Source organism: Fundulus heteroclitus, unplaced genomic scaffold (genome assembly GCF_011125445.2).
Source record: "Fundulus heteroclitus isolate FHET01 unplaced genomic scaffold, MU-UCD_Fhet_4.1 scaffold_380, whole genome shotgun sequence".
Taxonomy (NCBI): Eukaryota; Metazoa; Chordata; class Actinopteri; order Cyprinodontiformes; family Fundulidae; genus Fundulus; species Fundulus heteroclitus.
In genome coordinates, this window is record NW_023396793.1 from 97,764 (window position 1) to 107,065 (window position 9,302).

At 38.2% G+C, this 9,302-nt stretch overlaps 1 long non-coding RNA gene across 1 annotated transcript; it reads left to right on the plus strand.

Moving 5' to 3' along the window:
• The first annotated feature begins 7,847 nt into the window (after nt 1-7,847).
• On the plus strand, nt 7,848-8,474 carry LOC118560088. The gene is made up of 2 exons (XR_004929060.1): nt 7,848-7,912; nt 8,018-8,474. It is a non-coding gene; the product is annotated as an uncharacterized LOC118560088 (long non-coding RNA).
• The last annotated feature ends 828 nt before the right edge of the window (nt 8,475-9,302 follow it).

Below are 9,302 nucleotides of genomic sequence, written 5' to 3' on the forward strand. Positions count from 1 at the left end.
TACACGCTATTGACGTCAATTGGCAACAGGGCTTAAATTCTGGGAAGTGTTTATCACGAAAATTACAACAACAGAGCGATTAGTTCCACTACTTGACATATCTTGGAACAGTCCTAGTAAATAACCGATTCCAGATGGTTTCCTGTTGCTCCCATCGGCGAGAGCCAGGGAAAAAGGTCAAAATGACCCTAACTCCCATAAATCCTCCCTTGGCACGTTACAGCGTGACATATCTAGAAGACCTCTTCATTGAAAATCTGACTCCACACTGATCAAGTCTAGCTGTGATAATAACAAACATGTAAAAAAAGTCTAATTTCTTACACAACCAATGGATAACATACTAATGTAATCATGGTGTCTACACACGTGCTGATATAAAATGTCATGTAATAAGTGCAGATTACAATCAATAACATATTTCCAATAATAGAGAGAGAAAGAGAGAGTCAGAGAGAGACAGAGAGAGTGTCAGAGAGACAGAGAGAGACAGAGAGACAGAGAGAGACAGAGAGACAGAGAGAGTGTGCACGTATGCAAAACAGTCATTGCTTTTGCAATAACATCTTTCCAATTAGATATGAAAGTGAAAAAACCCCAATAATTATCACTTATTTATGTGTCATTCTCAGGGAAAAAGTCTTTCATGGACCTCTTATACCTCTGAGCATCCGCCGTTATCATCGGTCACCTGACCGACGGCATCAATTGGAAGTCAGCCATGCTACTCGCAATGACATCCAGCACTTGTCATATAAAAGAGTACATAAGCATGATATAATAACAAAACATCATAATACAAACAACAAACAACATATGTAAATTATCTTGCTAATAATATTGATACGCAGGATTAAAAACGAAATGGATGTTAGAATCTAATGTTATGATAGTATAAACTAACCTAACCGGCCGCCTGTGCTACCTTATCTATCAAAGCTTCATTGTATTGTATTTTGTTTATTTATTAATTGAGTAACAAACAAGGTTAATAGGGTTAGTCATCTTCAGTTTGTGTGCTTGGCTTGAATGAGTTCCTGGACACGTAGCAAAACAAAAAGAGTTCATCCCGATCTCGGGGCTCCTTTCCATGTGGCATGAGTCTGTAGCACACGCATGAGTCCATGGACGTGTCCAGGCGGCCGGGGATCAGCCCTTCGGATGGCTGCTGCCTGATGTCATCCATCTATACATTGTCCCCACAATCCACCTTTTCAAAACAGGCACAACACAACACACAATTAAAAAGAATACAATCAGCGTTATCACCAAAATTATTCCTGTTTTTTGCAGCCATTGCTCCCCATTCTCCTAAAATTTCTTCCAGACTTTTCCACGACCAGTTGTTTCTTCCAGCATTATCTTTTACTTCTTCTCTAAGTTTCATAAGTTTAGCCATTACTACCCTAAACGAACCTTTAGGAGCTGTGTTCATGGGAATGTATGTACAGCACTCATTACCAAACATGTGACATACACCTCCCTTGCTTGCTAGAAGCCAATCTAAAGCTTGCCTGTTTTGTATTGCCATTCTACTTGTTTCATGTAATTGGTCTCCTAGTGCCATAAATCCTTCCACCGTGAAATTTATCATCCTCTGCTGATTATAATAAATGTAATTTATCCATTCAACATTTTTATTAATAGTAATCTGAGGCAAAATAGACTCAAAACCTGCTTTAACTTCATGTTGTGCTTTAAATTCATCTGGAATTCCTCTTGGTTGACCAATAAGATTTAAATAAACTTTTTCATTTAATCCGTAATCTCCTAGACTCTGACGAGACCTAGTTTTACCTGTTTCAATTTGAACTAATTCTTTTACCCCGTCATACACTAAGGTTATCGGTACTTTCATTCGTACTAATGTACAAAGTCCTATCCACTTCAGTGGTAAAGTGTTCATTAGCATGTCATCGCCACACATCCAGTAACTGTCTGCCACTGGATACGTTTGATCTCCTAAAAAGAAAAGTTTGGGAAAAGTCATAGTTATATTTTTACAGTCCTCTTCTACAAATTCTGGGTTTTCAAACCAAACGGGCTTTGTAGCAAACTCTGGTGTTACATTTGCATGCTTAAACCAAGATACCACCCAGGTTACATTACATTTCACAGTGGTGTTTCCTACATTAATTCCTTCATTGTCCTCAAAACCTCCACTAACGAAACATTCGTAGTCTGCATCATAATCTATGTCATAATCAGTAGGTGGAACATTATCTGTAGTACTAATGTTAAATTCTGCACACAATGATTCTAATTTATACCCTTTCTATTTTTCTAAGTATTGATGAGAGTTTCTTGAACCATATAAGAGTCTGCAACTCAAACCACACATAGGTAATTTAAAAAATGACACTGCATCTTCCCTTGAAGTGAACTCACCATTGCTACATTTTTTACACTGCACAACTGCACATTCTTTTGACGTGTATTTTTCTGGAATAACCATAGGTACTGCTCCCGGAGCAACAGTACAGACTAAGCAATCATTTTTAGTTAACTCCCTGACAGTATACCATGATGTTGTATACCATGTATTATGTAAGGTTCTTTGCCATAAAGGATCTCCCCTTGGTCTGATTCCGTGCCATTTAATATCCTGTAGTTTATTTATTGCTCTTGGTATAGCTACTTTTGGATTGCGTTTTTCATAAAATTGATCTAAACCTTCAGAGAAATCCTCACATCCTTCTTTTTCAGAGCATCCATACTGTTTTGGATCCGGTTCTGTGAATTCTAATATTAGGTTGTTGTCCTGGTTTGACGTTACCTCAACCGGAGAAGGTACTGTTGTAATTAATCTTATTAATGAAGGTTTAGTACTTTTTAAAACTTCCTTTGTGGATTTAACTGTACCTGAAACTACTGCTGTTTTGGGTTCTACTGCAGTTGAAACTATTGTCCGTGGATTTGCTTTAGCCGTGGCGGTTGTTGGAGGTTCGGTTATCCTATTTTCAGGTCGAGGCACCGTAGGTTTTGCATTTTCTAAATTGCTATCAACCTCTGTAGGTAGCACTTCCTTTTTATTTGTATATACCTTTGTAGTTTTATCGTTATTGGTTGAACTTTGTATTGTGCTAGTTAAGATTGTAGATGCTGATGTAACTGTTAATGTCTTAACCGTTAAGGTTGTCAGTTTATTTAGTCCTGCTTTGGTGACTGAAATAGGTAAAGTCACATGTCCACTAGGGACGGTAATTGTCCTCAGGATACCAATGGGACTCTATTCTTACTTCTACGCCAAAACCATCGTCCTTAATGTATAAAAGGATTGAACACTGGTCTGCCCCATACACTTTATATTCCTATTTAACACTTTTTCCGCATAATTTCCTGGTATTGTAATAGACATTTACTTCAAATTCTGTATCTAATTCTGTATGAAATTCTGTATCGGTTACCGTTGCTTTCCATTTGAATTCAGCATGGGTCTGTCTTTTCTTACGCATTCTTTTTGTTTTTACTCTTAACTGTTCTCTAAACCCTAGATGAGTCATTAACTTTAGTTCAGCTGGGAAAAACACTGGTGTGTACTTGTTCAAACCCATTAACGTTGTGTTGTACTTATCTTGTTCTACAAAGGTGGATTTCCCTTTATAGACCGAAGTCCCACAGTTCATGGTTGGACGTCGACTGTCTCGACCCACGTTACTCGTTGCTTTCTCTCGTGGTTGAGCTGTCGTTAGCTGATGCTGTGGCGCTGGCTGCAGGCTGTGAGAGTTCATCTCCGGCCTCGCTGTCGTTAGGTTCACCACTTCTGCCAACATCCACAGGTGAAATGTCATTAATACTAGTCTCATTGCTGCAAATCGTCTGTTCACACTTTTTCCCAATGTCTGGCTTCACATTGTCTCTTGCGTATACTTTAGTACAATGAGTCAATTGAAACCACGTTTCACTTCCCTGAACTTGGACGGCGGTTGCGGTTGCTCGTTTGACCTCAAAGGGTCTATCCCATCTCGAGCCGTTCCATTTCCGTCTGAACACCTTCACGTACACCAGGTCTCCTGGTTTGACTGGTCTCTTCACCACCATCCCTGGACAGGAACTTCTTTTCACACTATATTATCAACCCTTACATAAAAGTCCGCTTCGGTGACAATTCATCCCGTTCTCCATTAACCATGCTCCACTCCAGGACATAGGAACAGTAGAAAATAAAATACATCAGCACATTTAGAACTTAAAGTCCACATCAACGGCAAAATAGTGACTTTTCACATATTTAAAAGGTTAACCAATGTCCTCATTTGTCACAAAATTATTCATCAAAATTCACAATTTAAAAAGGATATGTTCACAGGGCTTACTCCGCCAGTACCCAGACTCAGCCATACTCCTGTGCAAATTTGCTCTCCGTCTGCTCCTGAAAGATATTCCTAACAAAAATTTCCATCCTTATGATTAAAATTTAGTGACCAGGGTTTTCATGCAAGATAAGGGAGCAAAAGTAGAAGAAAAGAAGAAGAAGTGTTAGAAGTTGAGGCCCCTTTTTCCTTCCAGAACTAAGTAAAACTAAGTGGTATATTTTTATTCTCTCTTTTGTTCAGCAATTAAGAATTTTTCTTTTTTTTTTTTTCAAATATTCATTGCTCCATGCTGCACTGCAATCCTAATCTAAAAATATACCCGACTGCTCAGATTTATTCTTAAATCAGAGGTTGACATCAGTCTGATTTTCACTTTATAATTTATCATACCGTCTCTCCATGCTCACTTTACAGCTGTTCTTCTCGTCTTTTCAATGTGTCTTCCATCAGAAAAAGGTTGGCCAGAACCGGACAGAATCTCAACTTCTGAAAAAAAAAAACAGGACTGAAGACAGAATAGTTAGTGCTCTCAATCAGGACTGAGTTGTTAATGCTAAGCATGCAATCAAAACCTGGTCCTGTCATTACTCTTTGTATTGTGGCTGTGTCTGTTTACCCGGTAACAAACTCAATTTTCAAATGAAGCATTTACACATACCCCATGTATCTTTTTACATTAGGATTTTTATAGTTATAACAAAAATCGGGTTACTGTCACTGATTGATTCACTGTTACCCAAGGTTTTAATTACCAAAATAAAATACTCACTGAACTGAGCAGAGGCTTGTGATCTGCTGATACTAGCAGAAAGATTCCCAATCCACTTCAAAAATATTTTTTATTCAAGAATAAAAAATAACATGTCCTTCTTGTCTAATGTTTAAAGGAAATAAACAAAAGTACTTAGTTTAGGGTTCAAAACTATTTCTGAAATTTCTTCAACCCAAATTATTTTAATTTATGACTTTAATCTTTTTCTAGTGTTTACGTCATTAAGCCATAAATCTGTTTTCAAATACATAAGTTATTGGTTTCTCAATCTACTCGTGTCATTCAATCATAATGTGACACTCTAGTGTTGAATACCTCATTTGTTCTGTAATCCTCAAATTCTGCTATCCTATTCTTAAAAGTGCCTGTTTCCTAATTAACAGTGCCGAAAGTAATTAATTACTTTGTCATGGGAGGACCCATCGTCTTATTATTCAACACTCTACTAGTTCAACTTCAAAGGTATAAAACAAAATGTTAACTTATCTGATCACTGGGAATTTTCTGTTAATAATTACACTGGACAATTTGATTTTAGCCACTTATATAATTTAATACATTATAGCAACTAGTTGCCATTCTCAATATTTGTTTTACTTTACTTCCAGAATTAATCGAATCGATTGGATTGTGCTAATTCTTGTGGTGGACCTTCAGTCGCTGGGTTTTCACAAACATCAGTGTGCTGCAGCTCTCTTCCATGGCCATTTTTGTCAACGGATGTGGCGACCGCTTCCTTTGCTCAGCCGTGTTTCCTGACGGCCTGAGCGTCCTTCGCTGCTCCATGTCTGAGCAGGCGCTGAGCCAGCGCTCTGGAATCCAGGCAGGATTCCCGCCGATGTAAATTTTGTTCTGGTTCCCCGTGTTGACAAACCTCAGGTTGTACCATCACCAGTCAGCTGCTCATTAGGCATTTCTCCTTCAGTGCCATTTCAGTATGTGCAACCCTTTTCATCAGATCCACCATTTAGAGATTAATAAGTTGATTCCTTAATTTTGCTTATGTTCTATTTTATTCATTACTTCCCCTGCACCGAAATTAAACAATTTTCTGAAGTCATTTTATAATTTTGGATGTTATCACACAAAGTCACAGAGGTTTCCCAATGGCAAAATAATTAATTCACCATCTTAATCTTCACTTTAAGTTATTTTATTTTATTGTTTTTAACAAGAGTGACAATTATCACAACCTATTCTTTGGCAACTCTAATCCTATTTAAATTAGACCTTATTACTCACTGTGAATGCTATAATTTCTGCTGTTTTTTACATTAAACTTGTATTTAGTCCCAATGGTGAACCAACCAAAAGAGTACTAATTTAGAAGTACCTTTTGATCACAAGCCTCCTTTTCAGTTTCCCTGTTTAAGTTGTTTTTAATTATCCAGATTTCCCATATTCTTTAAATTTTATGGTTTATTGACTCATAGTGATTCGACAGACGTCAAATATGTTGGGGCCCTGTTTTTTCTAGGGTCGCCCCTGTTGTGCAGTCGGGAGTCTCAGCCCCCTTCTGCTGCTCTCCTCTCCTCTCTGCTGCTCTCCTCTCAGAGCTCTGCAGCTCCTGGCATTGTGTCAATCCTGGTATTTAGGAGTGGAGAGACACAACCACTTCCAAAGTTTTTTCATAACCGCAAAGTTCAATAATATTCACACTTTCATTTAATACACCATTAACTCAATATGTTACCTTAAGTATACCAAAATTGTAATGATCATAGATCTTAAGACATCATTATCACATAATACACAGACATCATTAATGGTTTTCCTCTTTTCCTTCTCTTTTCTTTTCTCCACCCATACTCCTGATACTGACGAAGGCTTATGGATGATGATTCTTTTTAATAAACCTCACAATTGAGTTCCAGCCTGACTGAGACCCCAGTATTCCTAAGAATTTAGTACAATCCAATGCATAATCTTAAGGCAATTCGCCAATATTCACTTCAGTCCGGACTTTTGTGAATACTGAGACATCAGGCATTGTGGACAGCTAAAACTTATGACCTTTGTTTACACTAATAAATTCTCGTTGATCCATTATGTCATTGCGTTAATAATGCTTATCAACATTATTATTAAAACATACTGCGATAGCACAAACAAAAGTCAGACAACTGTCAGTAAACCGCCTTCGCAACATAGATTAAACATTTACACAAAATACCCCTAAACAACACTTAGACGTACACAACATTTAGACAACACTTAGACAAACACAAACTTTTGTATGTTATAGATAATCTTGCCGGCATTTATTCTATTAATTGCTATAAACAGTTTTACGTTTCTAGTTGCTTGTCAGCAGTTATTTAAAGCATGCGCGTGTGTGTGTGTGTGTGTGTCTGCTTTCACACAGCGAGTTTGCTCTGCATTACGATTGAAACAGCTGTTAATGCTTAAAGCCGAACATGCAATGTTAATACCTTGTCACATGCATTTCACATATTCAAATAACCTCATTCATCACATCACACGTCCAATTAAACATCCATACTAAGTAGGCTTCAACTCAACCTCAAAATCAATGATCGATCCAGTGAACCGACGACAGTAGGGCTATTAATGGGTTAATGTTCTTTGGACAGAGCGAGTTTAATTTGGCAAACGGTAGGGGTTGCCAAGGAGGTAACAAAGGGTTAAGGTTTTTGTAAGATACTGTTACATTTCAACTTAAGTTTTTTCTTTTTTTTTTTTTTTTTTTTCTTGGTCAGGGGACAGCGGAGCAGACGCAGGCTCTCACTGACAAGTTGGTTGGGGTGAGGTTTCTTGCATTAGTACATTGACGCGTACATGTTTTTCTGTTGGCTACATACAGGTAAAATTATTTATCGTAGTGTTGTTTTAGTGTCTCAAAAGCTATTTTAGCTTCAGTTGTCCATTTTAACACTGCTTTAAACAACTGGTTTCCTGCTTCTTTTAGGAGTTCTCTAAACGATGCTGTTTTCCTGCATAGTTTTCAATCCAGTCTGCATTGAAACCTGTCATTCCCAACAATGTCATCATTTCGCTGACTGTCCGTGGACTTGGAGCTTTGGTAAAACCTTCCAGTTGAGAAGGTGAAATGCTAACTCTTCCTTGAGGTATTTGTCTTCCTAGGTAATCTACCTGTGGTTGACAGTACTGTAGTTTTTGTTTGGAGACCTTGTGTCCTCCCTCTGCTAATCTTTGCAGAACTTTGATTGAGTCCTGATGACAGTCATTTAGTGTGTTTCCGCAGATTAACAAATCGTCCACATTTCGTTAGTCCACATTAAGAAAAACAAAAAAAAATTGAGATGCAATACGGGGTTAATTTCTCTCGCGAAAGCGAGACTAAAATCTTTTTACTTTTTGTTTTTTCAGAGGTCCTTTTGTCTCTCCTCGGGCGGGGGAGAGAGGGAGAGGAGGGGCAACGCTCCGGGAGGAGGGAGTGAAAAGCATTGTGTGTGTGGCTCTCCTTGCCTGCGTAGAGCTGTATGTGTGGTTCCTCTGCCTGAGGAGAACTTAGTGTGTGTGTGCAAGATTTTCCTTCGGGCGGGGGAGAGAGCTACTTGGCAGTCTTTAACTAACAGGCTAAAAATAACTCAGCCTGCCAGTGGTTCTGCCCCACTGACAGGCAAAAAAGGCAGACGGAGCCGTCTCCTTCCCCAAACAAAACAGTCTTACAAATACAAAGTTTAAATACCTGCACCCACATCTTAACAACATAACAGCTTCAAAAAGTATACACACCTTGGTCCACCTAGATTTCCTTACAACAATAAAAGTTTCCAAGCACTTTTTAGCTCATCAACCTAGACAACTTTACCTCTAACAGTGGGACTTGAATACAAAAAAAACAAAAACAAAACAAAAGCAACCATGCAGTTTCATTCATCCATGCGTTTTAGTCATCCAATAAAGCTCTCATCCTTTATAATCACACGTAGACGTCAACAACAATCACACATTCTTAATCATCACCTTTCAACATTCCCACATTCTCACGTTTTCCTTTCACTCTCACTCTCCCGGGAGACTTATTGTTTTTCTTAAAGGTCCAAATGTTCAATGTTCCTGGATTTTAACTGTGCGCACAGAAAATTTAAATCAGGTTTTTTATGGGACCCAGAGCAAAAAAAAAAGTTAAAAATAAACATTTATACTTCACGTGCACCAGCAAGGCCTCTTTGCTTCAAATTTGATAGGAGGCTTTAACCTCGTTTGCCTAAACCTGGAGTACTCAA